Here is a 19,653-nt window from a genome sequence, read left to right on the forward strand (position 1 = left end):
TGGAAAGAGAAGCCCTTGATCCTGCCAAGGGCAGAGTCCTGGTGTACGGAATTTTTTTGGGGAGAAACGGTAAGGGGTATGGATGGACAGGGGAACACCCATATAGAAGGGTGGTTGTAGGAGGCTTGTGGTCAGGAAACCGGTAAAGGGAAAAACATTTGAAATGTAAATAAGAAATACCCAATTAAACATAAAAATCAAGATGCAACAAACTCTTAACACAACAATCAGATTTGTATGTTAAGTTTTCAATCCAAAATATATCCAAACAATAAACTTACAAACAGTTAATAAGGATATAAGCTGCCTGCCTAGAAAATATAAATTTGATTATAGAAATCCACCCATCTACCTTGACAATTCAAGACCACCCAGATGCAGATCACTCTTCTCTGTCTCCATCTTGATTTTTCTCCCTTCTTTTACTCTCCCACCTTATTTTTTTACTGTACAATCATGGCATTGACCTAACTGGTACCAGCCCTCTGCTGCCTATAGACATCAACTTACATATCAGACATGCATCTGTCTTGTTGCAATGTAAACTAAGACAATACCATTTCAAAACATATACCAACTAGGTATAAAAATATATGTTATATAATAATATTAGCAATAAAATTCTCTCTCATAAATGACAGGTATATTCTTTCATTCCTTTAAAGAAAACACAAAATTATTCTCAACCATCTTATTGAGGTGTGAACAAACATCAAAGAAAAAAATATTTACCAAATGTCATTGAGTGTTAAGAACTGATTATCAGGCAAGAGATAAGCATTACAACCCATTAAATGTCTGCATAGGAATTGATATTGTCAGGATGCACGTTGAATCTGTATGATTCCAGGAATTTTTGGATTTAGCATGATGACATATTCTCCAGATCACAAGAATCATGGGGAGCTTAAGGAGATTTTGTGAACATGCTCAACTCCTGGCTCAATGTTGCATGTGAAACTTCCCTTCCCTACACCAGGGAATGAAAGAAATAATGTGTCATTATTCAATCCAAAGTCCAAATGATATGGAACATTTATACCTTCTCAACTCTTGTCTTACTATAAAAGTTCTGAGGAAATCTATTGGGTTCATAAATATTGCTGTTGACACATGGTCTGTTGAAGGATGTTCAAGAGAAGATTGGCCTTTGGAATACTTATGGCATGGATTTTAATGAAATCATGGCAGCTGTGGATGAAGAACATTATCTTCAAAACATGTTTCTGGAAATGTTTTGATCAAAAGTCTTCAGACCTCAGATGTAGAGCTTGATGTCAGAATTTTCCCATTGTATCCAGGGAGCAGAACATAGGATGAACAGAAAGAAACTGTTGAATATAATTAAGTGGATTGCCCATCAGCAGAAGCCTTAAAATATACAAACTAGTGTAAATGTGTGTGTTATGTTTGCCTGCATAAGAATCAGGTTTCACAATTGCTCCATGCTAGATCCTAGCAGACATGAAGAAGCTGTGTGCTTTCACTATTGCCTTTTTTTCCCTGAAGTTTTGTCTCATCTTGTGCAGTTTGACTGAACCCAATTGCTTTTGGAAGATAAAGAAGAGAGAAGTTAATGATGGAGATTTGCAAAATGAGTGTGGTTTTGTCCTTTTTACACTTGAGAGCCCTATTGAAGAAAATTTTTATAATCACATTATTAATTTTAGGTAAGTTACTAACTTAATTTCTTGTTTCAATATTATGAATTAGAAGTATATAACTGCACACACCCTGTAAGATCCTGTCTTTTTTTCCCCTTGTAACTTTAGGAACCACAGAATATTAATTATAACTTCAATCAATGTTTTGATACTTTCAAATGTGTCACAGTTTACGTTAGCTTTACTACATTGGCTCAAGTTCACAAAGCTGGAAAATGAGAGAGACTGGATTCTATCTCTTGAATCTTTGTTGATATACGTTGAAATAGGTTTTTACCTTTACCTTGAGTTCATAATTCCCACTTTTGGCAAAATCTCAATATGAAGAGACTGCATCACTGCCTCTTTTCAATTTTCTGCCAACCATTCCTTTATAAGCATGCATCTAAAGGCCTCAATAAAATGGTTATCTAATTTTGGCCTCTAAAAGTTGGGCATACACTCAGACATTGAAACGTGTGGTGGTGGTTGTGGAATGATGTCTACTATATATGATTAAATGTATATTATTACATATATACTTATGAGTATATATGTACATATATATGTATATATATATATATATATATATATATATATATATATTTGCCTTGCATTATAAAATACTCTTTAAATGAGCTCCTCCTGTCATTCTGGAGCTGTCACTGAATATGGAAAATGCCTACCAGATTTCTTATTCTGTTACCAGAATATCTTTTCATCCAGTGATGCAAACACTCAGTCACTTACTAGAATTATTACTTGCATCATATAGATTTTCAATATTTTTCTTAATTTAAAAAAATGTAAAATTATGGAAAATCTAGGAGACTAAATGTACTTCTTGTTGATAAGAAGCTGTTCTCAATGTGGCTACATAGTTCTTAGATTCCAAGTGTGAGATGATATCATTTGTGCCTGCAAATCATGAGAGAAGGGATGTTGAAATCACTCAAATTTTAACTAATCCATGAGCTTGTGATTTCATTCTTTAATAAACTGAAGTTTTCTGCACTTTTCTATCCCTGACTCTCATCCCATTTCTTATTCATTTTTTGTGTCTTTCCGATTTAAACAAAATATTTTCTAATTGTTAGCAACAGTATACTTTGTACACTTTGATATTGGTGGTGGCTTCACATTATTGTAATTCTGTGTTAGGTCAGTAGAAATTCAATTTCTGATACATTCTGTATCATTCCAGATCTCATTGGAAAAAATAGTGGACATTCTTATTAGTGACACTTCTACAAGTCATAATAAGATTTAAATTTACAAATATATGAATTGTATCAATACACTTTTAAGGTTTAGAAAGAAAAACATAGATTCAAACATTCAATTAAAAGTGAAAATTTCAGCAAAAGAGCCTGTTTGGTGTTTTACTCCTGATGAGAGGTATTTGCTAATAGTAACAGATGACAGATGAACTGCCAACTATGCTTGGGCAGAGGAACACATTTGAAATGAAAGAAGATCATAGGGTTCAGACATCTATTAAAGGACCTTAAAGAATTAGGAGACCTGAAGTGTTAAGAGAAATTTCAATCCACTTTTACAAAATTAAAATAGTAGCAACACACTAAAAGGTGACTTCATGTTGACATGTATAGGAGCCAAAAGGATGCTGAGACACCGCCGGGTCCTGAAGGAAACAGACCGGATAAACAGTTCTCTGCACCCAAATCCCGTGGGAGGGAGAGCTAAACCTTCAGAGAGGCAGACATGCCTGGGAAACCAGAAGAGACTGCACTCTGCGCACATCCAGATGCCAGAGGAAAACACCAAACGCCATCTGGAACCCTGGTGCATGGAGGCTCCCGTAAAGAGCAGCGCAGATCTTCCCGGTTGCTGCCGCCGCGGAGAGGGCTTAGGCAGTACCCCACGGGCAAACTTGAGCCTCAGAACCACAGGTAGGAAAACCTTTTCCGCTGCAAGAAACCTGCCTGGTGAACTCAGGACACACAGAGGCAAAATTCTTCTAGGACCGGGCACTTCCTGTGTTTATCGGAAGTCCCACAACCTCGGATCCCGGCCCGCAGCAGCTCTCTGCTCCCAAAACCCCTTGGAGAGAGACCTCAACGCCTGGTCATGTGGGCACTCCTGAGGCTGCAGAGCAGAGGAGACCACCAACACTGCCCACCCCTGCCCACATCCCTGGCCCAAGAGGAAACTGTATAAGGCCTCTGGGTTCCCATAGGGGAGGGCCCAGGAGCGGCAGGACCCCTGCGCCTGAGACACCACCGGAACCTGAAGGTAACAGACCGGATAAACAGTTCTCTGCACCCAAATCCCGTAGGAGGGAGAGCTAAACCTTCAGAGAGGCAGACACGCCTGGGAAACCAGAAGAGACTGCACTCTGCACACACATCTTGGACGCCAGAGGAAAACACCAAACAACATCTGGAACCCTAGTGCACAGAAGCTCCCGGAAAGGACGACGCAGATCTTCCTGGTTGCTGCCGCCACAGAGAACTCGTGGGCAGCACCCCAGGAGCAAGTTTGAGCCTCGGGACCACAGGTAAGACCAACTTTTCTGCTGCAAGTGACCTGCCTGGTGAACTCAAGACACAGGCCCAAAGGAACAGCTGAAGACCTGTAGAGAGGAAAGACTGCATGCCCGAAAGCAGAACACTCTGTCCCCTTAACTGGCTGAAAGAAAACAGGAAACAGGTCTACAGCACTCCTGACACACAGGATTATAGGACAGTATAGCCACTGTCAGAAATAGCAGAACAAAGTAACACTAGAGATAATCTGATTTCGAGAGGCAAGCGCAGGAACCCAAGCAACAGAAACCAAGACTACATGGCATCATCGGAGCCCAATTCTCCCACCAAAATAAACATGGAATATCCAAACACACCAGAAAAGCAAGATCTAGTTTCAAAATCATATTTGACGATGATGCTGGAGGACTTCAAGAAAGACGTGAAGAACTCCCTTAGAGAAACACAGGAAAACATTAATAAACAAGTAGAAGCCTACATAGAGGAATCACAAAAATCCCTGAAAGAATTCCAGGAAAACACAATCAAACAGTTGAAGGAATTAAAAATGAAATAGAAGCAATCAAGAAAGAACACATGGAAACAACCCTGGATATAGAAAACCAAAAGAAGAGACAAGGAGCTGTAGATACAAGCTTCACCAACAGAATACAAGAGATGGAAGGGAGAATCTCAGGAGCAAAAGATTCCATAGAAATCATTGACTCAACTGTCAAAGATAATGTAAAGCGGAAAAAGCTACTGGTCCAAAACATAAAGGAAATCCAGGGCTCAATGAGAAGATCAAACCTAAGGATAATAGGTATAGAAGAGAGTGAAGACTCCCAGCTCAAAGGACCAGTAAATATCTTCAACAAAATCTTAGAAGAAAACTTCCCTAACCTAAAAAAAGAGATACCCATAGGCATAGAAGAAGCCTACACAACTCCAAATAGATTGGACCAGAAAAGAAACACCTCCCGTCATATAATAGTCAAAACACCAAATGCACAAAATAAAGAAAGAATATTAAAAGCAGTAAGGGAAAAAGGTCAAGTAACATTTAAAGGCAGACCTATCAGAAGCACACCAGACTTTTCGCCAGAAACTATGAAGGCCAGAAGATCCTGGACAGATGTCATACAGACCCTAAGAGAACACAAATGCCAGCCCAGGTTACTGTATCCTGCAAAACTCTCAATTAACATAGATGGAGAAACCAAGATATTCCATGACAAAACCAAATTTACACAATATCTTTCTACAAATCCAGCACTACAAAGGATAATAAATGGTAAAGCCCAACATAAGGAGGCAAGCTATACCCTAGAAGAAGCAAGAAACTAATTGTCTTGGCAACAAAACAAAGAGAAGAAAAGCAAACATAACCTCACATCCAAATATGAATATAACAGGAAGCAATAACACTATTCCTTAATATCTCTCAACATCAATGGCCTCAACTCCCCAATAAAAAACATAGATTAACAAACTGGATACACAATGAGGACCCTGCATTCTGCTGCCTAAAGGAAACACACCTCAGAGACAAAGACAGACACTACCTCAAAGTGAAAGGCTGGAAAACAACTTTCTAAGCAAATGGTCAGAAGAAGGAAGCTGGAGTAGCCATTCTAATATCAAACAAAATCAATTTTCAATTAAAAGTCATCAAAAGAGATAAGGAAGGACACTTCATATTCATCAAAGGAAAAAGCCACCAAGGTGAACTCTCAATCCTAAATATCTATGCCCCAAATACAAGAGCACCTACATGCGTAAAAGAAACCTTACTAAAGCTCAAAACACACATTGCACCTCACACAATAATAGTGGGAGATTTCAACACCCCACTCTCATCAATGGACAGATCATGGAAACAGAATTTACACAGAGACGTAGACAGACTAAGAGAAGTCAAGAGCCAAATCGACTTAACGGGTGTTTATAGAACATTCTATCCTAAAGCAAAAGGATATACCTTCTTCTCAGCTCCTCATGGTACTTTCTCCAAAATTAACCATATAGTTGGTCAAAAAACGGGCATCAATAGGTACAGAAAGATAGAAATAATCCCATGCGTGCTATCAGACCACCATGGTCTAAAACTGGTCTTCAATAACAATAAGGGAAGAATGCCCACATATACGTGGAAATTGAACAATGCTCTACTCAATGATAACCTAGTCAAGGAAGAAATAAAGAAAGAAATTAAAGACTTTTTAGAATTTAATGAAAATGAAGGTCCAACATACCCAAACTTATGGGATACAATGAAAGCTGTGCTAAGGGGAAAACTCATAGCGCTGAGTGCCTGCAGAAAGAAACAGGAAAGAGCATATGTCAGCAGCTTGACAGCACACCTAAAAGCTCTAGAGCAAAAAGAAGCAAATACACCCAGGAGGAGTAGAAGTCAGGAAATAATCAAACTCAGAGCTGAAATCAACCAGGTAGAAACAAAAAGGACCATAGAAAGAATCAACAGAACCAAAAGTTGGTTCTTTGAGAAAACCAACAAGATAGATAAAACCTTAGCCAGACTAACGAGAGGACCCAGAGAGTGTGTCCAAATTAACAAAATCAGAAATGAAAAGGGAGACATAACTACAGATTCAGAGGAAATTAAAAAATCATCAGATCCTACTATAAAAGCCTATATTCAACAAAACTTGAAAATCTACAGGAAATGGACAATTTCCTAGACAGATACAAGGTACCAAAGTTAAATCAGGAACAGATAAACCAGTTAAACAACCCCATAACTCCTAAAGAAATAGAAGCAGTCATTTAAGGTCTCCCAACCAAAAAGAGCCCAGGTCCAGACGGGTTTAGTGCAGAATTCTATCAGACCTTCATAAAGACCTCATACCAATATTATCCAAACTATTCCACAAAATTGAAACAAATGGATCACTCCCGAATTCCTTCTATGAAGCCACAATTACTCTTATACCTAAACCACACAAAGACCCAACAAAGAAAGAGAACTTCAGACCAATTTCCCTTATGAATATCGATGCAAAAATACTCAATAAAATTCTGGCAAACCGAATCCAAGAGCACATCAAAACAATCATCCACCATGATAAAGTAGGCTTCATCCCAGGCATGCTTTTTATTTTGTATTTGTGGAATTATATCTCCAAGATTATATTATAACAGTCTTAATCAATTGGATGCTAATGTAGTCAGAATATTGTATTCAGAGGTAAAATAGTCCCCTTATTGACTGTCAAAGTTACAAAATTTATCATAGGTTAGTGTCATGGGTCTATGAACTTTTAAATTGTATTCTAATCTTAAGATCTCTAAATTATGAGACATTTCATGACATTTAGACAGAAATATAGAATGCCTTTTTTTTCTTTTTTCTTTTTTTTCGGAGCTGGGGACTGAACCCAGGGCCTTGAGCTCGCTAGGCAATCGCTCTACCGCCGAGCTAAATCCCCAACCCCTTAGAATGCCTTTTGATACAAACTTAATTGCAACTGAAATTTTCTTTTTCAAGCATCTTCCTTAATCATCATTATGCTTGGTTTTAGGATACCAGCAAGAAAATATGAATTTTTTTCTGGTAATGTTTTTTGCAACTGATGAGATCAACAAGAATCCCTATCTTTTATCCAACATGTCTTTGATATTTTCCATCATTGCTGGCCTGTGTGAAGATACACTGGGATTTCTGGATAAAGCATATTCAAACCAAAACAACAATTTTCAGCTAATTAATTATTTCTGTGGAATAAAGCAACGTTGTGATATAGGCCTTAGAGGACCATCATGGACAACATCCTTAAAACTATCAATTTATTCAAGAACACCAAAGGTAATAATGTGTGACACTGGACGAATTACCAACATTTAAATTCCATTTACATGTGCCTACAAGAAAACTTGGACCCCATGCATTTATAGGTATGCTGCTAAACACACACACACACACACACACACACACACACACAGAGAGAGAGAGAGAGAGAGAGAGAGAGAGAGAGAGAGAGAGAATAAAATAATCAGATTGTATAACTATACTGGGCAAACAGGAAAAGCTGTTTTCTAGAACATAGAGTTTTGTCAGGAATATTCTAGAATATATCAGTAAAAATCTATGATATGTATTGTGTAATCTTACTACCCTCAGTCTGAATTCTGAACGGTGAGTTGCATTACTTGTATTTATGTACAAACCCCCTAACAATCATCTTCCTCATGTGGATGTTTCATCCTCTCTTCTATACTCTTTAGATTTTCTTTGGACCATTTAATCCTAACCTGAGTGACCATGACCAGTTTCCCTATATCTATCAGATAGCAACCAAGGAAACATATTTGCTTCATGGCATGGTCTCCTTGATGTTTCATTTTGAATGGACTTGGATAGGACTGGTCATCACAGATGATGACCAAGGTATTCAGTTTCACTCAGATTTGAGAGAAGAAATGCAAAGGCATGTGATCTGTTTAGCTTTTGTGATTATGATCCCAGAAAGCATTCAGTTATACAACACAAAGTTTAAGATATATGACCAACAACTTATGACATCTTCATCAAAGTTTGTTATCGTTTATGGCAAAATGAACTCCACTCAAGAACTCAGCTTTAGAAGATGGGCATATTTAATTGCACGGAGAATCTGGATCACAACTTCACAATTGGATGTCATCACATATGATAAAGATTTCAGACTTGATTTCTTCCACGGGACTGTCATTTTTGCCCACCACCACAATGACATTGCTATATTTAGAATTTTTATGCAAACAATAAACACATCCAAATATCCAGTAGATATTTCGCAGTCTATGCTGCAGTGGAATCATTTTAACTGTTCAATCTCAAAGAACAAGAAGAAAATGGATTTTTTTATGTTGAAAAACCCATTGGAATGGTTAACACAGCACACATTTGACATGGTCCTGAGTGAAGAAGGTTACAATTTGTATAATGCTGGGTATGCTGTGGCCCACACCTATCACGAACTCATTTTTCAACAAGTAGAGTCTCAGGAAATGGCCAAACCCAAAGGACTATTCACTGACTGTCAGCAGGTAACGTTTCTTACATTTCAGTATGCTTAGGTATAGCAATGTGACCTTTCAGGCCACTGAGAAGTTCACATACATTTGTTACAGGTTATCTCTTGGTATAAAGTTTTCTATATTGCAAAACTCCAAAATGAATTTTTTACATGGATATATATCATGCACAGTGATAAATTTTAATAGGAGACAATACATTTTCATAAATATAAGTGAATTATGTGAAAATTTGTTTTAACATTTAACCAAATAAGTTCAAAATTTAAAAGGAGCCAAGAGTTTCATCACAAAATCCTTAAGTGATAACTAGACTAGAATATTTTTCTCAAGAAGAATTTCTCAAAATGAGTACATGTGCTCTGATAATAGCTATTCATTTAAATTAATAATATTTATAACAACACGTATGATTAAGAGTACACATTTCATTGAGTTAATGGGTATTTCATACATCTATGCAGTATGTCCATGATTGACCCACTACCATTCTTTACTTCCAAAACTTCCAGATTTTATAACTCCCCCTTTTTTCTTACATATTTGGCTTTAGCTTGTAAATATTATTTTAGACAAACATGTGTACACATACCATGTGATTTGTTCTCTGGTAATCATTTATTCTAGCTTTCTTAACCAGCAACAATTTATGTGAAGTATATTAAATTGTAATTATACAATATAACATGTAATTATAACTTGTAATAATACAGTATAGTGTATTTTACTACATGGGGTTACTATAATATACCTGTATTTTCTGAAAGACATTAAAAAATTATGGGACATTCTCAATTTGGTATTCTCTGTATTGATCTGCATTTGTAAGCATATAATGATTCATCTCTTTCAGGTGGCTTCTTTGCTGAAAACTAGGGTATTTACTAACCCTGTTGGAGAGCTGGTGAACATGAGTCATAAGGAAAATCAGTGTGCCAAGTATGACATTTTCATCATTTGGAATTTTCCAAAAGGCCTTGGATTAAAAGTGAAAATAGGAAGCTATTTTCCTTGTTTGCCACAGAGTCAACAACTTCATATATCTGAAGACTGGGAGTGGGTCACAGGAGAAACATTGTTAGGTACACTACAATTTTTATTTTTTGAAAGATATCTAAATTTTAAAATGGGTAGCACTCAACAATATCCCTGTGGTCAAGACCAATTAATACTCTTGCAAATGACCATTCTCAGTCACAAGCACCAAAATTTAATGACACTGAAATTCATTTGATCTGGTTATAGGGATCAAAGGACTCTGAATACTATGGTCAATTGCATCCATATGACTATTTACCCTACCCTACAGAAACATATTTTTTAAATTTATAGCAATATTTACAGTTACACACACACACACACACACACACACACATATATATATATATATTGTAACTACATATAAACTATATATAAACTGATTATGTATGAACATAGTTGTAGCCTAATTAAGTATAGCATAGATTCATTATGAGAAGTATTTTCCTAGATTAAAACTTTTTTAATTTATAGATTTTTATTATTAATTTTACTTATTTTTTTTTAGTTCTTTTTTTCGGAGCTGGGGACCGAACCCAGGTCCTTACGCTTCCTAGGTAAGCACTCTACCACTGAGCTAAATCCCCAGCCCCTTAATTTTATTTATTTACATTTTAATATTATCCTCCTTCCCAGTTTCCCCTCCTCTGCAGAATATTGCCTCATCTGCCATCAGAGTGAAGAGAGACCCTTGGTCCTGTGAAGGGTGCATGCCACAGAATATGAAAATGTTAGATCATTGAGGCCAGAGTGGCCAGTGTGTTGGGGAGCTCTTTAATAGATGCAGGAGCGGGAGTGGGATGGAATGGGGATTAAATGTTTTCTTTTACACTTAGGAAAAGTTCATTAATTGTATGAGAGTCTTATATGACATACTTTTTTCTTATTTATTGAACAAGTCTACTTGAGATATCCTACCTTCTCTTTCCATACAACTCTGTGTTCTTATTATTTTATTTATCAGTTTTTAAGAGAAAAACTGATGCCACATAAAAGTTACATTTGAAATAATCACTTTAGCAAGGAGAAAATTTAAATTGTTATACCTAAAATGTTGCATATATAATATTCATGACAAAATTATTGTATGATATTCAATGCATTTCAGGGTAATATAAAATAATAAATTTTGGAGTTGGGGATTTAGCTCAGTCGTAGAGCGCTTTCCTAGGAAGCGCAAGGCCCTGGGTTCGGTCCCCAGCTCCGAAAAAAATAACCAAAAAAAAAAAATAATAAATTTTCAGAGGAATACATCTGTTAAATTCCAAAATATTAATCTATAGTTCATTTTATATATGATGTATTCAAGATCTTCACAGAGACATACATATTGAATACATATTTATATAACATATATAATGTGCATATTTCATGTATATATATTATTATATATAATTTATATTTATATGTGTGTGCGTGCCCGTGTGTCTGTGTGTCTGTGTGTCTGTATGTGTATTGCCTCAGGTTCCCTCCTCAGTGTGTAGTGAGACATGTATTGCAGGATTCAGAAAAAGCCATCAGAAACAAACAGCCGACTGCTGCTTTGATTGTGTACAGTGCCAAGAAAATGAGATTGCCAATGATACAGTTACATTCTTGCTTGCAGAGAAAAATTTGCTGAATTTGAATATCTTCTCTTTACAAACTAGAAATATGATATGTCCTAGATGGAAACTACAGCCCAAAAATCTCCATGTTTCAAAATTTAATTGGTTAAATAATATCAGTTTCCCTTGAACCCATTTAATTACCTGCAATTTCTTCCAAAAACAACCCATGTCTCTCAGAATATAATGGTTAATGCTTTTATACTATGCAGAAAATGCTTAGGGGATACACATGTCTAACATTTTTTAAAAGATAATTTTAGGCATAACCTAAGCTGATGTATATTCTTCTTTGATCCTTAGTACAAAGAATCTTGACTACATTTACAGTCCACAAACTTTCTGTCGCCAAGCTTAGTCCCTGACAAAGACAAGATGCTCAGAACAACAAGTGTTCTCTAGTGAAACATATTTTAAGAGCTTACATGACATAAAGGATTAGGCATTTCCTATCAAAGAATTAGAAAAAGAGTGAAGATATCAAGAATGCAACAAGAAATAGGAGAGTGCTTATCATTAATCACAGCCTAAATAAGGAAAGTGGGATGAATGTCAATATCAATAATCTTCATGCCATAACCTTCTATATCCATAACCATGGAAAGTGTAGTTGGGGGAAAAGAAATTGTACCACAACAAGAAGGACATGCATAAGTTTATGAGACATACGGCTTCAAGCATGAAAATATTCCTATACACAAACGGTTTTTGAATGAGGCATTGTATGTTCACAAGCCTATGTGTAGACACAAAGTGCACAATAATCAAAGCAAACAAAATACATAATGTTTTTCATCCACCAGCATCAATAAATATGTCAGCATACTACCCTTGTCTCTGAATAGTAAATTTATGGATTGAGAAATAAAATAAACTGAGATTATGCATATTAGTAATCATCATATTTTTATTTCATTTTTGTTTAAGTGATAACTTTTCCAATTTCTGTGATGATGATTTGTTCCATCACAAAGCATAGGTTAATAGACAGGAAACATAAGTAATTAGTCCGTGAAGCAATAATGAGTGTAATATATTCTCAACTCCAAATTATTTATTGATATATCCTTTGAAAAAAAACAAATATATAATTATTAACTACATGATTATGATACCTTATAAGGGATTATTTTTCTTTGCCAACAGATATGGAGCAGTGTGTGAGATGTCCAGATTATTCTTATGCCAACTTAGAACAAACCAAGTGCCTCCAAAGAGTTGTGACATTTCTTGCTTATGAAGATCCATTGGGGATGGCTCTAGGCTGCCTGGCCCTGTCCTTTTCAGCCATCACAATTCTAGTACTAGTCACTTTTGTGAAGTACAGGGATACTCCCATTGTGAAAGCCAATAACCGTATTCTCAGCTACATCCTGCTCATATCTCTAGTCTTCTGTTTTCTCTGCTCATTGCTTTTCATTGGACATCCCAACCAGGCCACATGCATCCTGCAGCAGGCCACCTTTGCAATATTTTTCACAGTTGCTATTTCTACTGTGTTGGCCAAAACCGTAACTGTGGTCACAGCTTTCAAGCTCACTACTCCAGGGAGAAGGATAAGAAAGATGATGATAAAAGGGGCAACTAACTTGCTCATTCCCATTTGTACCCTAATCCAACTTGTTCTCTGTGGAATCTGGTTGGTGACATCTCCTCCATTTATTGACAGAGATATGCAATCTGAACATGGAAAGATAATCATCACTTGCAACAAAGGCTCAGTCATTGCCTTCCACTTTGTCTTGGGATATTTAGGCTCCTTGGCTCTGGGGAGCTTCACTGTGGCTTTCTTGGCTAGGAACCTTCCTGACAGATTCAATGAGGCCAAGTTCCTAACATTCAGCATGTTGGTGTTCTACAGTGTTTGGATCACCTTCCTCCCTGTCTACCACAGCACCAGGGGGAAGGTTATGGTTGTTCTGGAGGTTTTCTCCATCTTGGCTTCTAGTGCAGGGTTGCTTGGGTGCATATTTATCCAAAAGTGTTATGTTCTTTTACTTCGACCAGATTTAAATGTTCTTCAGGAATAAAAAGATAAATTGCTTTATCGAACCTTTGAGAGTTTTAAAATTTTAATGATGCTCAACATATCTATTTTGCTTTGTCTTAACAAAAGTGTTCATAAATCATCAAAGAAAATTAAGTAATATCTAGGCCTAGTATTTGTAACACAGAACAGCACTGCCTAAAGCAATATCAATTAGTAAGTTTTGGTGGCAAATGAGCTCTCAGAAACCTAAACATATTGAGAACAGGAAATATCCATTACTGAGAGGCTACAATCATTTTGATTTGTAGATATGTGTTTAAGAAATGTTCTTAATTACAGATTAGTATAAGTTGATTTTGCTCCATGTAGGCAAGACAACCTCCAAGCAAGATGTTCTGGGAGTTATAAGGAAGTAGACTGTCATAGGATGGACAGGAACCCAGTGATCAGCATTATTCCATGGTCTATCATTGAATCCCTTCATCCATGTTCTTTTCTTGGCTTCATTCAATTAAGTGTGACCAAGGTACATAGGGAAATAACACTTTTCTCATATATGTTTTGACCATGGTGTTTTTTACAGCAACAGAAACTAAAACATCAGCTAATTGGTAAATTGCCTTATGTGGGAATTGGATTGCCATATATTATGGATGAGATATTGGACTAGATTTATAATATACTATTAAGATATTCAGAATATCAAATAACATACTAAGAATAGTTCAGTATATGAAAAGGAGTATGGGGGTCAGATTTTGCCTGCTCTTGATCTTTATATGAAAACACACCACATCATTACGAAATTTAAGAGTGTCTCATATACTGAGAAAAATTGATAAGAAAAATAATGTAGTACAAATTACCATTTTCAAAATTTGGTCAGTGAAGTCTGCAAACATATAAAATACTTTAGATGAAGAATCTCATGCATTTTATCCAAATAGGAATAATTAAAGATTATTTAGTTTCATATTACATACACAAACACACAGATAAAAAAACATAACACACTACTATTTCTGAACAATTGTTTGTGAAATAGTGTCATTCTTTCAAAATAATGGTTTTTGATTTTTTATTTTTTACTGTTATTTGGTACTTTACTGTTCAGAGTGTAATTTAATTGCTTTTTTACTTTACAAATCCTGATTCTAACACACCTTTTTTTAACCTCTCTCTGCACTCCTAAAAAACACATGGGCTCTTTTATCATTAAATATTGCTGAATACATACATGTATTTTATATACATGTACATTTTGAAATATAAACTGTAGGAACCATGCAAAAATTACATACATTTATGTTCTCATGGCTCATCATTTAATACTACATAACCAACAATTCTTTGTTTCCTTCCTTTGCAATGACAATGTGTCCTATTCTCTTACTTAGAGATCCCTTTAAATTGTTGTGTAGCCTAAAAGCTTTGCAAGCTTTCTTCCTTCCATACTGACATGCACAGTGTAATAAATCTTTCTCAGATTTTATTTTTGGAGTCATATTCCTAAAACTTTTTTTCTACCTATCCTCTTCTTAGAATATTCCTCTTCACAGCTAACTTCCTCATCCTTTGACACTGAAGATCTTTCCCACCAACTTCTTCACTAATCCCTGGATTTTTTGTTGTTGTTACTATTAATGTTGTATTTGCTGTTGTTGCTGCTGTTCATTTGGTTGGTTGGTTGGTTGGTTTTGTTTGGTTTAACTTTTTAGTTTGTTTGTTTGTTTTGTTTTGTTTCGTATCTTTGGGTGAGGGAAAATTTTGTAAGAGGATACATTCATTTTTATACTCTTTACCTTTACTCTGGAAACATGTAGTGTAATTTCTACCAATTTGAATTCTAGTATTTAGAACTAAAGCTTCTGGTTGCTGACCACCACACCTTCTATATTTTATATATGGAGATATATAAAATGTGAAATCTCCATTTTCTGCATACTGTCACATTTTCCTGACTGTGAAGGAAGTTTGTTAATCTGATAAAACAGTGTCAAGTAATTTTTTCAGAAATTCTACTTAATCATTGAGCACATCATCAGCAATGGTCAACGTTTGATATGTACTCATATGATGTGCAATAGTTTGAAGTCCTTTGACAGATTTTTAAGATCAGGTTCCTTCCACAGATGACTTTTTCACCAAGTTCTTTTTTTCATTTAATTTAATTTAAATATATGTCTTTTTTATTTCTTCTTTGTGACTTTCACATTATGCATCTCCACAAGTTCATTTGAGAAAGCATATGCAAAATATTGTACTGTTTAATTTTTATAACCTTGATAAAATTAGAATCATTTGAGAGAAGGAAATGAGAACATGAGTTTAAGGGCTTTCTTTGATTAATCATCAGTGTAGCTGGACTCAATGCAATGTGAGAAATGCTATACTTGGCTTGTCAGCCCAGTGCTGTGTTGAAAAGCATACTTAGAAAGTCAGTAATTTTTATTCCTCTATGGCTTCCTTTAGTTCATGCTTAAGTTTTTACCATGCAATTCTATAAGCAGGAATACAATTCTATAAACAGGAATTTTAGGAACCCTAAAATTCCCCAATTTTCTGTTAGCACAGTAACAGAAATCAAATGCAAAGTTGTTGCCTAATTTGATATAAATCAAGGACTGGGTCTTAAGCACAAAACAATATGATTGAAGTGTTTTTTAAGTAATTGCTTTTTAATGAAAACATAATGCCAGGCATGGTGGCAAATGATAGTAATATTCTCAATATGAAAGATGAGGCAAGAATGGATTTAGAGAAACAAAGTTAAAACCATGCTGAGTGGTGCTAGATCACATCTAGCATTTGTAAGCATCTGTACCTTTAATTTAAATAGAAATATTAAATGTTCTGTATTTGGGACTGTGGAGAGTGTTTGTTATTTAAGGGAATGTTGTTCCCAGGCTCACAAGCACCTATGAATATATCTTTTGATTTTCATAATCCTCTTTTGTCCTCATGCACTCATGAACATATGAGTCTCTGCAATCACACAGATCGGATTTAAAATAAATGGGAAAACAAAACAAATGAAAAGACAACAAGCATACTTTGAAATTTTTCTCAGATTTATTTTTTCCGAATTGAAGATATTTGGACATAACCTTATTTTAGGCTCAAATTCAATAACTCATATTAGTTCTGAAAATTCAATTTTCAAGCCAATCATCCCTAAGGGATTATGGCATGCATCTACACACTTCGCAGATGTACTTCCTAATGTGAAAAAGCAACCCCTCATATAAACCACATAACAAGGAAAACAGCAGCAGTCACACACCCATAAATGTTCTCTGGGAAAGTGTGTAGATTTGCTGCCAAATGCCTGTAATCTTGTGAAGAAGAAGGCATATGGGAGGACTATAAGTTAATCAAAGTCATCTTTTCTACATAGTGTCCTTATGACTAACATAAATGATGAGACAATATCTTACAAGAAATAGCAAAGATTCTCTCAGCTTTAAAAGTTTCATTTCCCTATGTTGAATATTGGCTAGAAAGCTTGGTGGATTGTAGCATCTTAGGAATCAACAGCATCACTCATTTTCTCAGTTGAGGGCACTGGCACAAGAAAAATTAAACATGAACCTTTCTAAGAAACTCCATCTTTTAGTCCTTATGTTTCTCACTTTCTTCTTGGTGTCACAGTTCAGAATTATTAATTCTCTTGTATAATGTCAAATGGAATGCAAGATTTTGGCAAGAGGATTTAGAACACCCATGGTCAACCAGAGAACCAAATAATACTATTAAAAATGGAATACAGGACCAAACAAAGAATTCTAAACTGAGGAATTTCGAATGGACACTAAGAACCTTATGCAATGCTCAACATCCTTAGTTGTCATCGAAATGCAAAACAAAACAACCTTGAGATTCCACATCACAAAAGACAGAATGGATAAGATTAAATCTCAGGTGACTTCACATGTTGGCAAGGATGTGGAGAAAAAGGAACAGTCCTCCATTTTAGGTGGGATTGCAAGTTGCTACAACCACTCTATAAATCATTGTGGTGGTTCCCCAGAAAACTTGGTATTGTAGTACCTGAGGATCCAGCTATACTACAGCTCGGGATATATATACCCAAAAGATGCTCCAACATATAACAAGGACACATGGTCCAATGTGTTCTTCGCAGCCTTATTTAATAATAGCCAAAAGCTACAAAGAAGCCAGACGCCCTACAACAGAAAAATGAATACAGAAAATGTGGTACATTTACACAATGCAAAACTACTCAGCTATTAAAACAATGCCTAAAAGCAATATTTAAGCAAGTGGGTGGAACTAGACAATATCATCCTGAGTCATTTAACCCACTCACAAAAGAACACACATGATCTGCACTCACTGATAAGTTGATATTCGCCCAAAAGTCCTGAATACCCAAGAAACAATTCACAGACCATATGAAGTTCAAGATGAAGGAAGACCAAAATGAGCATGCTTCAGTCTTTCTTTGAAGGTAAATCAAAATATTCACAGGAAGATATACAGGAACAAAGAGTGGAGCTGAGACTGAACAAAAGGTCATCAAGAAACTCACACAGCTATGAATCCATCCCATATGCAGCCACCAAACTTAGTCACTATTGCTGATGCCAAAAAGTGCTTACTGACAAGAACCTGATTTGCATATCTCCAGAGAGGTTCTATCAGAACCTTACTAATAGGAATAAGGATTGAAGTCAGTCATAAGACTGAGCACAGGGAAGACAATGGAGCAGTTGTAGAAAGGACTGGAGGAGATGAAGGGGTTTGTAACCGCATAGGAAGAACAGAAATATCAACCAATTAGACCTCCACCCACAGTTACAAGGACTGGACCGCCAAACAAAAATGGTGGGACCCATGACTCCAGACAAATATGTGGCAGAGGATGGCCTATCCAGCATCAATAGGAGGAAAAGCCCTTGGCCCTGTGAAGGCTCATTTCCCAAATATAGCATAATGCCAGAGCACTGAATTGGGAAGGATGTATGGGAATGGAAAATCTTCATGGAAGAATGTGGAGGGGAAGGTGGATAGAAGGGAGGGAAAGGAGATAATATTTGAAATGTAAATACATAAAACATCCAGTTAAAATTATTAGATTTCTTCTAAATACATCTTTTAACTGATCTTCAGTTATGTAGTTGGTACTGACAGGACTATTAAGGAGAACAGATTGGTTGAAATCTTACAGTTCACAATTTTGTACAGGTAATTTTTTAAAATTGATTGATTTGTTTATTGATTTATTGATTGATTCTTATGCATATTAATGGTAAGCCTCATAAATGTATGTGAAACACGTTTTCGTAATGATGAGGATTCATATGACATAGAAGAAGAAAAAGTCCATCTCTCAGCATCAGTTGAATGCATACTATTATCCACTTAGTTGTATGGTTACGTGAAAATGTCCCCTTCCCTATGGCATGCCAACTTGTAATGTCATTTTGAATGTCTTCCTTAGGTGATTCACTTATTATGTTAGCAAGGTGCAGCTCCACTATTACATAGAGGATATTTTCTCTTAGCAGGAACCCTAGTGCTCTAGATTTCACCATCTTCTAGTCCCTTCACATGAGGTACATTGTGTACTCCAGGGGGTAGGGTCATGTGGTGCATGTATCACATAGGGTTGGACACCCCAAAGTTAGATGTCCCTTCATGTTAACAAGTAGAGATTTTCTGCAGTGCAGAAAATTAAAAATTGTCTTATTTTTAATAAGTCAATTGAAAATAACTCATATTCTTAGTAAACAGTACTATGCTTATTTGTGGATAAGGACAGGCATTAAAAATTAGTCTGGTTTACAGAAATAGAATTATTTGGTTCTCTGTTAGGTTCTAAGCCC

The 19,653-nt window shown here is 35.9% G+C and overlaps 1 pseudogene; it reads left to right on the forward strand.

The window, feature by feature from the left end:
- The first annotated feature begins 1,464 nt into the window (after positions 1-1,464).
- LOC134484839 (vomeronasal type-2 receptor 116-like) lies at positions 1,465-13,844 on the forward strand (annotated as a pseudogene).
- Positions 13,845-19,653: the final 5,809 nt, after the last annotated feature.

This window comes from Rattus norvegicus, chromosome 1, assembly GCF_021556685.1.
Source record: "Rattus norvegicus strain SHRSP/BbbUtx chromosome 1, alternate assembly SHRSP_T2T, whole genome shotgun sequence".
Lineage (NCBI taxonomy): Eukaryota > Metazoa > Chordata > Mammalia > Rodentia > Muridae > Rattus > Rattus norvegicus.